This window comes from Caretta caretta, chromosome 11, assembly GCF_965140235.1.
Source record: "Caretta caretta isolate rCarCar2 chromosome 11, rCarCar1.hap1, whole genome shotgun sequence".
Lineage (NCBI taxonomy): Eukaryota > Metazoa > Chordata > Testudines > Cheloniidae > Caretta > Caretta caretta.
In genome coordinates this window covers 41,912,022-41,931,459 of record NC_134216.1, presented here as the reverse complement: position 1 = coordinate 41,931,459, position 19,438 = coordinate 41,912,022, and the positions used below count along the sequence as shown (strand labels likewise).

The following is a 19,438-nucleotide window of genomic DNA, read 5'->3' as shown; positions in this document are numbered from 1 at the left end:
GGAGTGCCCCAAGGGTCGGTCCTGGGGCCGGTTTTGTTCAATATCTTCATCAATGATCTGGAGGATGGTGTGGATTGCACTCTCAGCAAATTTGCGGATGATACTAAACTGGGAGGAGTGGTAGATACGCTGGAGGGGAGGGATAGGATACAGAAGGACCTAGACAAATTGGAGGATTGGGCCAAAAGAAATCTGATGAGGTTCAATAAGGATAAGTGCAGGGTCCTGCACTTAGGATGGAAGAATCCAATGCACCGCTACAGACTAGGGACCGAATGGCTAGGCAGCAGTTCTGCGGAAAAGGACCTAGGGGTTACAGTGGATGAGAAGCTGCATATGAGTCAGCAGTGTGCCCTTGTTGCCAAGAAGGCCAATGGCATTTTGGGATGTATAAGTAGGGGCATAGCGAGCAGATCGAGGGACGTGATCGTTCCCCTCTATTCGACATTGGTGAGGCCTCATCTGGAGTACTGTGTCCAGTTTTGGGCCCCACACTACAAGAAGGATGTGGATAAATTGGAGAGAGTCCAGCGAAGGGCAACAAAAATGATTAGGGGTCTAGAACACATGACTTATGAGGAGAGGCTGAGGGAGCTGGGATTGTTTAGCCTGCAGAAGAGAAGAATGAGGGGGGATTTGATAGCTGCTTTCAACTACCTGAGAGGTGGTTCCAGAGAGGATGGTTCTAGACTATTCTGAGTGGTAGAAGAGGACAGGACAAGGAGTAATGGTCTCAAGTTGCAGTGGGGGAGGTTTAGATTGGATATTAGGAAAAACTTTTTCACTAAGAGGGTGGTGAAACACTGGAATGCGTTACCTAGGGAGGTGGTAGAATCTCCTTCCTTAGAGGTTTTTAAGGTCAGGCTTGACAAAGCCCTGGCTGGGATGATTTAACTGGGAATTGGTCCTGCTTCAAGCAGGGGGTTGGACTAGATGACCTTCTGGGGTCCCTTCCAACCCTGATATTCTATGATTCTATGATCGTCCCCCTCTATTGGACATTGGTGAGGCCTCATCTGGAGTACTGTGTCCAGTTTTGGGCCCCATACCAGAAGAAGGATGTGGATAAATTGGAGAGAGTCCAGCAAAGGGCAACAAAAATGATTAGGGGTCTGGAACACATGACTTATGAGGAGAGGCTGAGGGAACTGGGATTGTTTAGTCTGCAGAAGAGAAGAATGAGGGGGGATTTGATAGCTGCTTTCAACTACCTGAAAGGGGGTTCCAGAGAGGATGGTTCTAGACTATTCTCAGTGATAGAAGAGGACAGAACAAGGAGTAATGGTCTCAAGTTGCAGTGGGGGAGGTTTAGGTTGAATATTAGGAAAAACTTTTTCACTAGGAGGGTGGTGAAACACTGGAATGCGTTACCTAGGGAGGTGGTAGAATCTCCTTCCTTAGAAGTTTTTAAGGTCAGGCTTGACAAAGCTCTGGCTGGGATGATTTAATTGGGGATTGGTCCTGCTTTGAGCAGGGGGTTGGACTAGATGACGACCTGAGGTCCCTTCCAACCCTGATATTCTATGCTATGATTCTATGAAATCACTTCAGTATTTCACCAGTAACATCATATTCTTGTATCAGTTGTAGTTGATTAGCAAAGAAGTGTGCTACATGAGCCTTATGTATGCAAATACTACATTCATTTTAAAACATCATGGAATTGTGACAGTGCATTCTGAAAGTGATTTTCTGTTTAGATTTTAACTCTAGCAAGTAAAGAATGTATTTCATTAACAATATCAAAGCAACTAAATGTTTGTTATTGACCATCTTCAGTAAGCAACTCCAGCCACAGTCTCCAGAGCTGTCATCCTCTGTCTCAATGCACTGGACCTGGGCTGGAGTCTGTGAGTATGATTATCAGATTAATAATAGCTTCAGGTTAGTCTTTTAGCAAAGGATTGTTTAATTATTGACTGATCTATATCTTCAAATTTAAAGCAGATTAAAGTCAGAAGGCCCAAATCCACATAATCTTCAGTGAAATTATTTCCAGATTTACAGCAGTATAACTTAGATCAGAATCTGGTCCCATATGTTCTGATTCAAAAAGGCTAGATTGTGCGTAGCTGCAGTGCATCAAGAAGAGTACTGACAAGATCGTGCCTCAAAGAGATGCACAAAATCTCCATACTGCTTCTGGTGCATGGGCAATGAGAAGAACAATCTTCTCCATATATTTGATTGCTTCTTCAACCCCGCTCTTCAAACTGATACAGGAAGGAGATGGCGCCATAGCATGATACCTGATGCATGATCCTTCCCCAAACTTTGCACTGGTCAATGGTGCTCCCAACTGCCCCTAGTGGGGATAATAGCTAAATGCCGCAATTTGGGCCTCTGTGTGTGTGGGTATTATGACGTTCTGGGGTGCAGTCCAGACCAGTGAGGGGCTGTCACCCTTGCCCTGCAACCTGGGGTGCCTCACAATGCTTTGCTGCTGTGGCTCCCACCTGGGTTGCTCACAAACACCCTGTCAGCATGCAGGTCACACCCAGAGTGTCTGTGTATTGCCACAGCCCTGGTCCAGCAATTCTAACCCCAGCAGCCCATCAGGAAACACCAGCCACACACTGGCTTCTAGCAGCACACTCCAAGTCTCAAATTCCCCCTGCCACCCCCACCCCAAATGTGTTCTGCACTGTCCAGCCCTCTGTGTCCTGGTCACTTCAGATATTTTAGGGCCATTGCCCCTCTAAGGGAATCAATATAAAACAGTCTGTTACCCCCACAGTTCACAACACCAGATTAGTTTTGATTAAAGAATAAAACAAGTTTATTTCCATACAAGAAGATAGATTTTAAGTGAGTACTAGTATAAAGCATTAAAGTCAGAAATGGTTACAAGACAAATAAAGATAAAACACTAGTACTAAAACTTAACAAACTAGACTTGGTTCAAGGTGAAGTCCCTTACTCCATGTTTCCAAGAACATTGCTGACCAAATTCTGACGCTAAGATCTGCTCCCAAAGTCCAACAGCTGTTTCTTTTGTTTTCTTAGCTGAAAAAGAGCGAGAGATGGATAGGGGGAGAGAACTTGGGGTGTTTTCTCCTCACTTTTGAAGTTGTCACCCTTTGAAATGCATTTTCCTGAGGTTTCAGAGTAGCAGCCGTGTTAGTCTGTATTTGCAAAAAGAAAAGGAGTACTTGTGGCACCTTAGAGACTAACCAATTTATTTGAGCATAAGCTTTCGTGAGCTACAGCTCACTTCATCAGATGCATTCAGTGGAAAATACAGTGGGGAGATTTATATACATAGAGAACATGAAATAATGGGTGTTACCATACACACTGTAATGAGAGTGATCTCTTAAGGTGAGCTGTTACCAGCAGGAGAGCGGGGCGGGGGCGGGGAGAGCCTTTTGTAGTGATAATCAAGGTGGGCCATTTCCAGCAGTTGACAAGAATGTGTGGGGAACAGTGGGGGGTGGGGGGGAATAAACATGGGGAAATAGTTTTACTTTGTGTAATGACCCATCCACTCCCAGTCTCTATTCAAGCCTAAGTTAATTGCATCCAGTTTGCAAATTAATTCCAATTCAGCAGTCTCTTGTTGGAGTCTGTTTTTGAAGTTTTTTTGTTGAAGAATTGCAACTTTTAGGTCTGTAATCGAGTGACCAAAGAGATTGAAGTGTTCTCCGACTGGTTTTTGAATGTTACAATTCTTGATGTCTGATTTGTGCCCATTTATTCTTTTATGTAGAGACTGTCCAGTTTGGCCAATGTACATGGCAGAGAGGCATTGCTGGCATATATCAAATTGGTAGATGTGCAGGTGAATGAGCCTCTGATAGTGTGGCTGATGTGATTAGGCCCTATGATGGTGTACCCTGAATAGATGTGGACACAGTTGGCAACGGGCTTTGTTGCAAGGATAGGTTCCTGGGTTATTGGTTCTGTTGTGTGGTGTGTGGTTGCTGAGGGATACCCCTAGATTCCCATTGTGAGTTTGTAGTCATGCAGCCTCATGGTGAAAGAGGTTTCATGCTTGTGATGCATATCTGTTTGTTCCTGCCCGCCTTCCTTGCCAAAAGAATAGCTGCTTGACTGGTGATTGCCCATCACCTTTGATGACAGCTGGCTTGTCCTTTGTCTTTGAGAAACTGGTTTATCCAGACTTGTTTGATAAACGTATTTCAGACCTAATTTCATCTTATATTTATAACTTTACATGCAATGTTGCAACACACATTTCATCATGATATTATTGACTGGTAAGTTATTAATTTTCAAATAATACCTCACAAGGCATATTTTGTACAAAGATTATTACAATATTGGTTACCATGTGAATACAAGGATGCATTCAGCCCCAGATATACTCAAACATGTAGACATATCTGTATATATACTGTACATGTCATAGGCGTGAATTTGCCATGATAGGATATTTTGTGAGTGTATTCTCTAATTTATACATGACTCTTTTGGTATTCTGTATCATTTAATTGTGTAAAACATTTTTGGATTCACTGTCTATGAAGTATACACACAGACATTTTAATAGGAGTTGCGTGGTTACATTTTTTCATGCTGACTTGAATATTCACCCCCATACTGACTTTGTAACCATAACGCCATGCTTCATTGTCCCTTTAGTTAAATATGCCCTGTAGCCACACATTATTTACAACTTTCTCTGATATTTATTAGGATTATTTACCACAGCTGGGCATAGTTCACAACCAGAGGACTCTTCATGGAGTCAACAAGAAGAGAATTATTTGTCACTGTGTGATTTCTACTGTAAGCTAATATTAGAACTGGATTTCTGTTAGTAAGTTAAAATGTAATAAGAACTTTGAGCCAAGCTTATACCTGGAGCCAGGAATGCAATTCCAATGACTTGCCCCTTCTTATACCAGGTCTGGATTTGTCCTACTTAGGTTTTCTGCAAGTAAATAAAACGAAAGCACATTTTATCTGTGATGCAAATGTGCAGTCACAAATATTGCTTGACTCAAAGCTATCTGTTGATAGCAAAGACAACAGAAAAGATGTATTGAGTCACACAATTGTTGCTGGTTGATGACATTGTCTGCCAGCTTTATAGCTGGTTGAAAGTGAGCCAACACAGGCAGCTCCATTTTTATTTGAATTTGAAACCAGTTTTCACAGCTAATAGGACGTGAAAATTGTATTGTATCCTGTTGGTACCTTTGCTTTGGTTTGTAGTGGACTGGTTGTTGTTGGCAGGTTTCAAAGTAATCTGAATGGTAATAGACTTTTAAAACTGTGTTAATGTCTTATTAGAGGATTTAATTCTGGAAAATCCAGTTCACTGATGTGGCAGGAAAGCTGCTAATTCAGCAGGACTACATAACTAATACTGCAACTACCAGAGCAGTGCTTAGATTAAAATCCCTACAGATTGTCTGCAATAGTCGAGACAGTGGTTCTCAACTTTTAGGTTACACCCCTCCAGGTGTTCAGCAGCAGTTGTGTGGGAGGGGTAATCACTCAAGCAAAAACCATCTGGACTATTGAGTAGGAAATGCTGATATAAAAGAACTAGCAACAAAGTGAGGCAATGCAGCAAATTGCATGTCCAATCCTGAACAGTGCTGAGGATTGTCAAAACCCATTGAGAGTTAAGAGTGTGTCACACTTTGTGGTTTCCAGACATAACTCACTAACAATATATGAAGTTGAACATGTTAAACCAGAGGAGAGTAAGTAAATCCCTCTTGGCCAAGTTCTGCCCTCAGATGTGAGAGCAGGGTTTTCAGCAGTAGAAGTTATTCATGCTATCAGTGTAAATTCTTGATAGCTGACATTATTTTTATTTATTTCATTGCTTCTTTCAATTTTAAAAATGTTTTATTTCTGTAAATATGCAACTAGTTGGATTGAGACTGGCAAGGCAGAGCCTGAAAGAACAAATCTGACCATCCTGTTTGTCACATATGTTCCTTATTGTTTGGAGAAAGTCTGGCACAACTTAAAAACTATCACGCCAATTCCTGAAAGCCGCATGGTCCAGGTGACAACAACAACAGAATCTTCACTCTGCTGTTTTTCATCAGTTCTGATTTTAAAAAGAACATTTGAATATTTCACAGTTGGTGTGGTAGAACCTCATTGCAATGAAGCAATGGTTTAATGTACAGCATTTTGTAGCTATTCCTTGCATCAAAAAGAAGATGGCACCATTCTTCATCACTCGTTGGTGTTGGGCTGTCATTGGAGGGAGTGCAATATGTGCCTTACCGAAGTCTGTTGCTGGTGTGTTTATTCTCCCAATGCTTGGGACGTTCTTTCTGCTTCAGGCACAGTGACTCTGAGAGCTGATACCAGTGCATGTCCTCTTTCACCTCACTTTACCATGGACAGCTCTTAGAGCCACAAACTAGTCCCCACCCTCTCCAGTTAAAAGTGTCAAGGCACAAAGACTGATCACTAACACAGCAGGTGCAGTTAAATATAATGGTAATAAAATATCTTATGGAAATCAGATAATGTTGCTCCCAAGAAACTAAGTGTACAGTTCCATGGAACACATGGCACAAGCCTGTCTGCAGTCAGGTATGTTCCATGTATGAATCCACAGAAATTGCTGGTTTTGGCTGACTGCCATGGTAGATATATTTACAATCTTTCATCCTTTGTTGGGCATCTGCATTATGACTTTCTATTATCTACCCAAGGATTTTAGAATGTGTATCCTTTGATTTAGGGATGTGCACTACTCCTGATATTTGTCTATGTATGTGAAGGCCTGATTTTCATTCTTATTTGTATTATTTATTTAGTCTGGATTTGCAAGTTCTGTGATATGATCTTTAACACATTATAAAATCCATTAAAATAACGCCAGAGAGCAATAGAGGAGTGTGATGCTGTCACTAATGATAGGCGCTATCCCTGGCATGTGGAAAAGGTCAATTTCCATTGGCTACATCTCAACTGAGCCTGGGATTTAGCAAACAGTTATGCGTGCAGGCAGTGTGACATGTGTAGTACACTAACATGCCCTTGCTTAAAAGCCCCCTTCAGTGAAGTCACTGTTCCTTCTTCCTTTCACCAATACTCTGGAGCTCAGTGATCATTTATTTAATGCTACAATTTTTTCTTGTGTAAATAAATCTTCTTTATCCCCCACTAGGAACCAAATTCCAGTGCAGAGGCTGGCAAATACATGGGAAATCCTCCTGCATGCCATCTAAGAATACCCAGACTAATGTCCAGATAAGTAGTCTTATTACATTGGCAGACGGTCTGAGTACTAAATAACAATAGCTGTTTTACCTAAAATAGTTAGATAACCAGGTTTCATGTTGTTTTAATTACATACCACCACAGAATGAAACTTCAGCCAATGGTAAGTTAAAGTATGTCCCATCTTCCCCATCTCTTATTGAGTTTCTAGGATAGTCTCTTGTCAGTCCTATCCATTTGTATTAGTAAATTCTCTCTCTTTGGGCTTTCCACCTGCCTTTGATTGGTCTTTCCTGTCACTCAGTATTAACCAGATCTACTTTTGGACAACAGGGCTGTCTCTCTAATATTAATATAATTCAGATTTGCCCGTTTTTGCACTCCTATCCAATGAATGTTGGGGGACATGAATATCTCCCAAATAGCCAATGTCACTTAAGCACCAAAACTGAATTATGACTCCCTCAATACCTGTGCTGAGTTTGTATAAGTACATATTTCTATAACATACACATTCAATATAAGTGTCTCTAATTTAAAGCTCTACCTTTTACTGCCATTTCCTCTCAGTAATAGTGAAGAAGTGTCGCTCGTCCTGAGCCCAAAGAAGACTGTTATTTCTTAAGAAATAAGATGAAAATGTTGCCCAATCCCTATTTTTGGATTTGGGATTAATGAGATCAATCCTAAATGAAATACTTTGGCGTTTTCAATCCAATTACCAAACATCAATCCACATTATAAACAGCATCACATGGCTCAGTTTGCTGGATTTAGCCAAAAAGCATAGAGCAGAAGTAGGTAGTTGAAGAGAAAAGTCTTTCTATCAGTGTGATGGTAGAGTTCATTCCTTATTTTACAACACCATACCTGACTTACCCTTCTCCATCACTTCACCACCACCACTTAACTGTGAGCTGCTTTTTCAGCACAGGCTGTCCTTACCGCATTATTTAACTAGAATAAACCAAGTAAAGCTTATACAAAGTGTGATTAACACAAGCAGCCATGCAATCATATTACTGTAGCTCATGTGGAATCCCCATCCCTGGAAGCTTTTGAGAATGAGATGGACAAACACCTGTCAGGGACGGTCCTCAGCTCTGTGAGCTCGACTTGATGACTTCTCAAGGTCTCTTCCAGCCCTACATTTCTATGATTTCTGTGTCTTTTCATCCCATATTCTCTAATGTTCAACTGTCATCACGTGCCATGCTTAGGTAGTGAATTCTCTGGGAAGAGAGTTTCCTTGTTTTCCATGTAAGTCACATTTTAAAGAGTCAATATCTATCCCAGAAGATTTAATAGAGATAGAAATGAGCAAGAAATATACCAGATTGTCACCTAGTGTTGCTTCATAACAAGGGGTGCATGTTAGTGTCATTTATGTTCAGTTGCTTTTTCTGTGAAATATCATTGTTTCTCTTCAGCCATCAGTTTCTTAATTAGAAATTTTAATATAATTTGTTCAGTACTATTACAGAATAATGGACATCCCCGACATAAAATATTATTGTATCAGCCTGTCCAGGTTCTCCAGAGTATTTTGCTAATTTGCTTGTTTCTTAACATGATCCCATTTGCAGAACATAATATGAACATTTCCTTTTTGTATCACGTGAGAGTAGTTAGAAAACAGCCCTAAATCTATATTTAGGGTCCAACCCTGCCCTTACCAGATGGGAGCAGAGAAGGAGAGTGGCCCTGGCCATGTTTCTGGAGCTATCCTGTCAGCGCAGGGCAGGATACTACAGGAGGACCTGTGAATGTTGTTCTTTTGGAAAGAAGCAGTGTGCCCTCTCCATACTGCTGACAGCAGCCATTGCACCCTAGCTGACAGACCATGTCTCCTTAGAGCTGTGGTGCTCTGAGCTGGCATTTACTGCTGAATGCCCTTTTCCTTGCCTAACACATCCCCACATCACCGGGCAGGATTTGGCTCTAAGATCACACCATTTAAAGAAATGATGTCCTCTGTGTCAAATATCTATCTGTACAAATCCTGGAAAAATGCTTGGGAGACTCAGAACGTTTATAACAAATGACAGCATTCCTTTTTCAAAATGAAAGTCCATTGTTCTGCTCTAGAATCCAGGAGAACTCATTACAGTATGCGAGTGTACCGCATTTTAATGGGAAGGAAAAGAAACCAGTGATTTTTGTGATCTGATGCTGCAGTTTGTCAGATGATTCTCTGCTTCTGAGAAGCACAGTTCACTTTCTGCCATCTCTTGTGAGGGCAGCAATTTGTTCCTCATGTTGAGCAATGACCCTTTTTTGGGAAGGGAAATTCTCAAAGAAAAAAAACAGATTATTAAATTCTCATTGAACTAAAAGAATCTGCTGGAGTCATAAGTGGCTTGCTGGCACAGTTCAGAAGCAAGGAAGCCTGCAGTTGGTCAGTTCTACCCCGATCAGTAATGATCATGGCAAACAACAGGAATTGCTATAGAGAGGGCTTCTGGGACATGTGGATAATTAGACCAAAACCCCTATAAATTTTTTAAAAAATGATTTCATGGACATTTTTATATGAAAGTGCAGGTGTTACACTCTGTAATGAGTTTCAGAGCAAGTCAGTGAGATGATTTTTTTTTTAAAAATACTCTCTGGATCAAATGGCTTAGTTGTGAAAAAGAATGGAGAGAAGTAAAAACAAATATTTATGAATAATATACTAGCGATGGGCTCTAGCTGCAAAATTCAAATCTGGTCCGAGCTTTTGAACACCACAAAGTTATGTTGTATTTGGATCCAGGTTTTTGATTCAGGTACCCCAGACATGTACAGTAGAGTTGCATCCCTTACACCCATTTAATGTTAAGTGTTCATATTTTTCTTTGAACAGAAACTATTAATCCTAATTTTATTTTTAATTTTGTAATAAAATACTACAAGTTTATTCATATAGGTCCTGATCCAAAGCCAATGGAAGTCCTCTGTTGACTTCAATGAGCTGTGGCATAGGCCCTAATCATTAGCATTTCCGTATTATATTTTTGAAGCAGCTATTGGGGGAAGAGTGGTCTGCTGGTTAGTGCAAGGACTGCGTGTCAGGATTCCTGAGTTATATTCCCAACGCTTTGCCTCTGAGGTGCTTCTATTTATCTATCTATAAAGTAGTTATAATTACCTCATGGTGATGTTGTGAGATTTAATGTTTGTAAAGATTTCTTTGATGTCTCAATAAAAGGTGTGAGAGAACTGGAAATTATTATTATTATTAATTTTAAATTAATAATAATTTCAAAAAATCTGTGGACTTCAACAAAGCCTCTGACCTGCTCTCTTTATTGTAGACTTTGTGCTTTTTACTGGATTGTCTTCTGACACCAGAGAATACTCCCCAGACTCTCCTCATGAACTCTATGAAATACATTTTGCATTTGCAAGCATCCAGCCTTTCAGTGGAGTTCTCTTCCAGGATCAGGTGAGTGACTGAACCCAAAGAAGGATAAAATATTTCTGTAATTGCTTCATTTTTGAAATTCTTACAAGTTCTTCATGTCATATGCACATTTCTTTACTCAGGACTGCAAGCTACAAAAGACATGGTTTCAACTCGGTTACAAGGGACATATTATTTAAAAATAAGTGCTGGAGACTGAATCTCTTGTGTACATCTTAACAATGAAATAAATGGTGTCTGTTTGCTATGTTTAAGTTTCATTTAGCCAGCATTACAATAAATATTAAACCTACGTTATACATTGAAAAGTAACTTTAATCTGATAATAGCTTCCTTTCTCCCCTCTGCATGTCCTTTCCCGTGGGCACACCATCCTACCTAGACTCTTCAATTCTCCTCACAGCTCAGTGTCTTCTTTGCTGAGTGCCAGCTGTGATCATATGTTTTGTGGTGCTAGACCTGACCACTGGGAACTGGCCTGAACTGACCAACTCATTTCTCATGCCATAGACCAACCAATAGCTGGCAGGTGTTAACATCTTTTTTGTTACGGCTAACTACCATTTTAGGGATATTTACTTCAGATTCCTCAGCAGGACTTTCAAATAACCAAAGGAGATATTACACCCATTTTGTTCAATGAGTCTAGATAGAGCATGCTGAGGCCAGATTTTGAGAGTTTAATAAGCGATATAAATTTTCATGGTTTATGTAACTTGGTATCAAGTCTTAATTCTTTGATTTAAGGAACTCTTTTGTAACATGGGACACAATAGTGAGTGGAGCTAAATTTGAACCAGAAACCAAGGAATGGAAGGGTTCACATGCAGGCACCAACTTGCTAAGCCATCCAGTCTCCCTTTGTTTGTTTGCTATAATTCTCATGTAATTTTGTGCTTTGGGGTTTTTGTTTGAAATGATAAATGAGAAAATATTATGGAAAAAGCTATATTCTTGCAGAATTATACTATAGCTGAAAGCAGGATGCACAGGAGACTTCAAAATTTAAAAAAAAGTCTGATCTCATGAGTGCTGTTAGCCAATTTTCAGAGGATAGTTGTTCAGATGAGTTTTGGGGAAGTATTGGGAAAGCACTGGATGTGGAGATGAGCCCATGAACCTTTTCAGATACCTCTCTCTATTGCTGTTGTAGAGTAGAAATATATAAGGACTAGCCATGTCTCTTGATATTTTTTGTCTTCCTTGGTTTTTGTTTTTTCCCCCAGCTAATTGATCACCACATGGAGTTTAGCAGGTGGTGGATCAAAGAAATGAGAACAATAAAATTTCCTTCCCAAGGGACAATTTTTGATTACTTCATTGACCCTGATACAAAGAAATTTACTCTCTGGGCTGAAAAAAATTCCAGACATTGAAATGGAACCAGATGTCCCTCTCTAGGTATGATCTACTGTAATTAAGTAATAAGAGAAACTGCATATATCTGGACAGTAGTTGTATGATTCTGGGTGGCTTGAAAGGCAGAAAGTTGAAGTTCAAGTGACATTAATCACCCAAGTAGCTCTGTAATCACTAGAAATACAGTGCACATAGAGATGTATGGCTATGAAGAAACAGCATTTACAAGTGTACAGTATATTTAATGAGTTGTGAATGACACCACAGCCAGCCTGAATCTAACTTTCTAAAATCATATTAATTCTTTATATTCATGTGCCATTTTTGTGTAGAAGGATCCTATTGAGCTTTTGCTCAATTAGTACTGAAATGCAGCCATCTCTGGGATGGAAAGCAGCAGCCATTCTGCATGATTAAAGATAATTTCTCCATTTGATTTTAGAGGAGTGGGAAATATGTGGTAGGCAATATATAGTTGTTCAAGCTAGAATTTGGACACTGAACACAAATAGAACTAATTTCCCATGTGAAAAATGGCACCTTTTCAACACATTGTACTATAGCATTGTGCTGGAGTATTGGTTTCGCATCTTGGAGGGAAAAACGTAATCCTCAACATCCCTTTCTGCAGATCCTAGGTTTTTCTGAGTGTCTTCCATCTAAGCACTTAATTGTCCTGACCCTCCTTAGTTTGATAGCTGACAACCTCAGAGCTCTAAATAATATGGCCTGGCATCAGAAAGGTAACACTAACACACGGAACAAATAGTATGTGGTGCATAGGCAACACAGTTTAAGCTTTGAAATATAATTTCTTAGCACTTACTAGTTTTTTTCCAGTTTCATGAGCTAGGTTGTCCCTGGCCCTTATATCGATGTGCAAGAGGGGAGTGGGAGGGAAAGAGTGCAGGGAGCCTTCCTAAGCACCCTTTTGTGCAAGGACCAGGCACAATCACAGTCTGCGTGTTTGGAAGATTACAGGGACTGCTCTCTCCCGACTCCTCCACCTCCATTGATTCACCTTGCCTGCAAAACGGGCAGGGAGAAGTAAATCTATGGGACACATACTGGGATGGCTGTCAGACATTGTCTCAACTGCAGTTTCCTCTCCCCAGCCCCATTCTCTTCTCCGAGGACACAGCCCACAACTGATGGCGTGTGGGACTTTGGGGGACTGTGATGGGTTGTCTATAGGGTTATCATCCCTCCAGGATTGGCCTGGAGACCCCAGGAATTAAAGATTAATCTTGAATTCAAGATTGTCATGTGATGAAAATCTCCAGGAATACTACCAACCAAAATTGGCAACCCTAGCTGTTTACCCCACACAGGTGAACAAAGGAGTCTGAGAGCTCAATTAGCCCACTTCGCTGCATCTGGAGGGTGCATCAAGCTCAATTTGTGGTTAGACCCCATTGAGAAGGAGCTGGATCAACTTAATAAAAGAAGGCAGTGAAAGCTACAGAAGGTCCCAAAATAGAGAAACCCAGGAAAGAGGAGGTAGGCAGTTCCCTTTCTCTGGGAAGGGTCTGAGGAAGGCAGACTGAAGAAGGCTACAGGGTAGGAATTATTCCCTGTGTTGGGCCCTGAAAAGGCACAGAGAGGCAGTCCTGAGGGGTCGACATTCCTGGAGAGAAAGGAGGAGCTGGGAGGACATAGGGAGAAACCAGAAGAGAGGCTGTGTTAAGCACAAGATTCAAGGAAGCAGCACAAGGGGCTCAGGGGTAGAAAGTAGCCCAGGGAAATAGCAACGTGTTTGAAGGAGCTGCCCTACCTGCTCAATAAAGGGTCCCTGGGCCAGAACCTGGAGCAGAGAGTGGGGCAGTGTTCCCCATCCAGGCACAAGGAAAGGTTCAAGCCTGATGTAAGGACTATTTAGGCTAAAGACTGAGCCTAAACTTTGGGCCAAGGGATAGCTCCAAAGGTGGCAGAAAACCTCTTTTGTAGTAAGACTTTTTTGACTTTGAGTTGTAATTTTTTTTAACCTCAGAAGGCATGGAATTAAAACATGACCTGGCCAGAGGGCCAAGTCACTAGAAGAGGGGCCATTAGTGAAGGGTGCTAGACAAAGACAGCCAGCTAGACCAGTGATTCTCAAATTTTGGATTGGTGACCCCTTTCACATAGCAAGCCTCTGAGTGTGACCCCTCCATATCAATTAAGAACACTTTTAAATATATTTAATGCCATTATAAATGCTGGAGGCAAAGCTGGGTTCGGAGTGGAGGCTGACAGATCACGACCCCCCCATGTAAGAACCTTTTGACCCCCGAGGGGTCTCAACCCCAGTTTGAGATCCCCTGTGCTAGACTGTGTCCAGCCATAAGGGGGTGTGCAAGCAGTGAGTCTACTCTTCCTCAGGAACCCGTTAGGTATGTCTATACTGCATTTTGGACTGAGCTGGCTCGAACCTCCCAGTCTGGGTCAACCTACTTGGGATAGTGGGACTCATGCTAACTCTTGAAAAACAGCTCTATAGTTCGCTAGCTAATCAGGGCACCTGAGTTTAAAAAGGACCTCACTTCAGTTTGTGTCGTGCATGCGAGGAGCTGGGGAGCAAGAGGCACTAGGAGCTGAGAGTGAGAAGGCATACTGCTGGATGACTGAGGAGTACAAGCATTATCAGACACCAGGAGAAGGTTCCTGTGGTGAGTATAAAGAAGGTGTTGGGAGGATGCCATTGGGAAGTAGCCCAGGGAATTGTAGCTGTTCTGCAGCTGTTCCAGGAGGCACTCTAAACAGCTGCAGTCCACAGGGCCCTGGGCTGGAACCTGAAGTAGAGGGCAGGCCCGGGTTCCCCCCAAGCCTCCCAACTCCTGATCAGACACAGGAGGAGTTGACCTGGACTGTGGGTTCCACCAGAGGGGAAGGTCTGGGCTGTTCCCCGACCCACATGCTGGGTCAGCAGAGACTGCAGGGATTGTTCTCCTTCCTTTTCCCCATGCTGGCCGGTGATGAGGTTATCTGAGTAAAACAGCAGATTTGAGCCATGTAAGGGGCCAAACTGAGGACTGTCATGAATCTCTGAAGCGAGCAAATCCTCCAATAAGCACGGGACCCACCAAGGTAGAGGGGGAACTTTGTCAAAACTGGTGTTAGTGGTGGGATCTGGTGTGCACAGCGTGGCGGAAGAAGGAGGGTGTTAAAAAAAAAAAAAGTGGGTTTATTTTTTTTCACCACAACGGAGGATGTAGTGCGGGCATTGATACAAGCCACGGCTGCCCAACAGGAGGCAGTACGGTTGCAGCATGAGAGTAATCCCTTGTTGATTGACCAGGCCGCTCAAGACCGTGCTATGTTGTGTGAACTGGTAAACCAAGTGAAGGCCCTTACGGAGATGAACCGTGGCCATGTATGGAATATACAGACCAGCAATTGCCTGCAGAAAATGACGGGGAAGGACGACATATAGGCATATCTCCTTGTCTTTGAGAGGACAGCCCTATGGGAGGCCTGGCCTCGAGATCAGTGATCTGGCATCCTCACCCCATTCCTGTGTGGGAAGGCCCAAAAGGCCTACTATGATCTGCCTGAAGAGGCTGCAGCAGACTTCCCGAAGCTGAAAGCAGAGATCCTGGCCAGATCTGGGGTAATGACCGCAGTGCGGGCCCAGCGGTATCACGTGTGAAGGTACCAGGAAGACAAAACCAATTGTATGACCTCATCCATCTTGCATGAAAATGGTTGCGAACTGAGTCCCGGAGTCCGGAAGAGATACTAGAGGTTCTGTTCATTGACTGATACATGAGGGGACTACTGCTAGACCTTTGCGCATGGGTAAGCCAGAACGAACCCTCCACTTATGACGAGGTTGTCGCTCTGGTGGAGAGGCGAAGGGCAGCGAGGGAGCTGACCCAACCAGTTAAGGCAGAGGCACCCTGGGTTAAACTAGCAGCACCAAGCCCTAGAGCTCAGGTGACTGGGCCACCAGGAGGGCCCAGGTGAAAAAAGAGAGGGGCTGAAGGCCCACCAGAGGCCACAAAGAGTTGGAGCACTGAGGGGGAAGAAGATCGTGATGTTAGACTGCCCAAACTAAGAGACCGGGGGACGCCTAGGGCTCCATACAGATGTTATGCCTGCGGGGAGTTGGCGACACGTAGCTGCACAATGTCCCAATGCTGAGGAGCCTATGCAGTGTAACTTGGGGAACTGGGCAGACCCATGCTCCCTAATCCACTTTGTGGGGGGTCTCACTAACCCCACATATGTACACCAGACCAGTGAAACTAAATGGTGTAGAGACTATGGCACTGGTTGATTCGGGGAGTGCTATCACGCTTGTCTCGGGGAGGCTTGTGAAGCATAGTCAATTGCTGCAGGCTAAACGTACGGGGATAACATGTCCATGGGACAGTCAGTTACTACCCCAGCATCCCAGTAAAAATTGAGATCCAAGGGAACACTACTGAGGTAGCAGCAGGTGTAGTCCCTAAACTCCCATACCCATTGCTCATAGGGAGGGACTTCCCAGGGTTTGGAGACTTACTCTCAGTAGGGGGATTGGAGAAAGAGGGGAACCCTGAAATTAGTGAGGCATCCACAGTGGACTGTCAACCCCCAATCTTCTCTGAGATATCCCCAGATTTGTTCTCCACTCCCAGACAGGGTAGAAAGACGAAAAGGGAAAGAAGGGCAGCTAAGGCCTTAGGAACCCAAATACTGACCCAAAGCCAGAGGGTCACTCTTGTAGGTAGGCAGACCTGAGCAGCTGAACAGGAGGCCACCCAGGAGAGAGAAGCACCCGAGTCTGACCCATACCCTAACGCCTCTGAACCAGTAGAGGCAACAGAGACTGGCCCCCTAGAACTTGGACAGACCAGCCCCGGGAGAGGAAATTTTGGATGGGACCAAGCTGAAGACCCAAGGTATGACAACATTAGGAAAGAGGTGACCGAAATAGATGGAGTTCCCGTGGAAGAGAGAACCCAGGGACCAGGACCCTACTTCATAATGAAGAAGCTTTGCACCAGTACAGGGGCAGAAGGTACAGCAGATCCTAGCACCTCAAAAACACCAGAATGCTGTATTAAGTCTTGCCCATAGTAATCTTTTTGGGGAGCATTTGAGGGTAGAGAAGACCCTGGCACAGGTCCTACGACAGTTCTTCTGGCCCGGAGTACATGAAGTGCGGAGGTACTGTGCATCCTGCCCAGAGTGTCAGTTGCACAGTCCCAGTCCCTGTCCCCGCTTGAGGGCACCTTTAGTAGCCCTTCCCATCACAGAGGTCCCCTTCGAGTGAATAGCCATGGACCTAGTGGGACCCCTGGAGAAGACGGCTTGGGTCCACCAATATATACTTGTTGTTTTGGACTATGCTACTCGCTATCCAGAAGCCATTCCCCTGCGGAACACAGCCTCTAAAATGATAGCCAAAGAGCTTGTGGGGATCTTTGCCCAAGTGGGGCTACAGAAAGAGATATTAACAGACCAAGGAACTCCATTTATGTTAAAGCTAATGAAGGACCTCTGTACGCTGCTCCATATACATACCCTGAGAACTTCAGTCTATCATCCGCAAATTGACGGGCTGGTAGAAAGGTTTAACCAAACCCTCAAGGCTATGATAAGGAAGGTGGTAAGTCGGGACGGGAAGGACTGGGACACCCTACTACCTTACTTTATGTTCGCTATCCAGGAGGTACCTCAGGCCTCAACTGGGTTTTCCCTCTTCGAGTTGTTATATGGGTGCCACCCCTGTGGCATGCTAGATATCGCCAAAGAGATCTGGGAAAAGAAACCCAATGAGGGGAGAAATATAATAGAACATGTATTGCAGATGTGAGACCGGATAGCCTGAGTCACCCCTATTGTACGGGAACATTTGGAAAAGGCACAGGAGGCCCAGTGAACCCATTACAATCGCCAGGCAAAAGTCCGACAGTTCCAACCAGGGGATTGGATGATGGTGTTGGTACCCACGGCAGAAAGCAAGCTTCTGGCCCAATGGCAGGGGCCCTATGAGGTGGTTGAACCCATGGGGGAAATAGCCTACAAGGTGTGGCAGCCAGGACGCCGGAACAAGAACAGATTTATCACATTAACCTCTTGAAATCTTGGCACCAGCGAGAGGCACGTGTGGTGGCCCAAGAGGCCCCAATCCAGGGAAATAACCTACATGAGCAGATCAGGATATCCCCTGATCTGACACCAAACCAGAAGAAGGAGGTAACTGAGATGATCAACCGGTACCAGGACGTGTTTTCAATCAAACCAGGCCGGACCACCGAAGCATATCACCACATTATCACAGACCCTGGTATCCTACTCCTAGTACGAGCTCTTCATCAGCCACATTATGAGGTAAAAACAATGAGGATTTAATCAGATCTGACAAGAAGTCGGCCAAAAAAATTCAAAATTATCAAGAAGACTATTTGAAATATGGATTGACATCCACTATCGTTAACGATGAATCTCACCCTAAGTGTATAGTGTGCCTTGAGATATTAGCTAATGATAGTATGAAGCCATCACGATTAGCAAGACATTTAAAAACTAAGCATCCAGAACATGAAGACAAACCTCTACAATTTTTTCAGCAATGTTTAAAGTCATGCGATACTCAATCCAGTACTTTACAAAATTTCATTAAATTTAATGATAAATGTTTAGAGGCCTCTTATGAGGTTTCTTACTTAATAGCAAAAGACAAAAAGCCGCATACCATTGGGAAACACTTGTTCTTCCTGCCGCGGTAAAAATGGTTGAAATAATACATGGAAAACAATATGGCGACAAACTAAAATGCATTCCTTTGTCAGCAGATACTGATGGAAGATGCATAGAAAACATTGCTGAAGATTTGAAGAAAGAAGTATTAGAATGAATTACGCAGTGCGGGAGGTTTACTACACAGTTGGATGAAAGTACAGCTGTTTCTAACGTGTCTCAGCTTATGGTATTTGCTAGATTCTGTTTCAATAATCAAATACACGAAGAACTACTTTTTTGTGAGCCACTAAAGGACAGATATACCAGAGAAGATATATTCTCAACAGTAAATGACTTCTTTAATAAAAACAATGTTTTATGGAAAAACTGTGTAAGTGTAACCACTGATGGAGCGGCTGCTTCAACTGGAATAAAGAAAGGATTCTGAGGTAAGGTTACAGAGATAGCACCACATGTAAAATTCATTCACTTCATCATTCATAGGCAAGCTATTGCAGCAAAGAAGTTGGAGCCAGAAGTGCACAAAGTGCTACAGGATATCATCGATTTGGTTAATTTTATAAAAACAAGACCTTTAAATAGTAGAATCTTTACAATACTTTGTAATGAGATGGGGAGTGACCATGATAATCTTTTGTACCACACATAGGTTCGCTGGTTATCTCGTGGCAAAGTGCTTAAAAGAGTTGTCAAACTTAAAGATGAGTTGCACATTTTTCTTTTACAAAAAGACAAATTTGCTGACCTTTTCTGTGATGACAAGTGGCTGGCAGTGGTATGCTACCTAGCAGATATTTTCAAAAAAATCAACATTTAATCTGTCCCTTCAAGGTA

General features: G+C 42.9%; 1 pseudogene; it reads left to right on the top strand.

The window, feature by feature from the left end:
* The window catches only part of LOC125645061 (dynein axonemal heavy chain 11-like), a 186,380-nt pseudogene that overhangs the window by 15,153 nt on the left and 151,789 nt on the right, over positions 1 to 19,438 (top strand).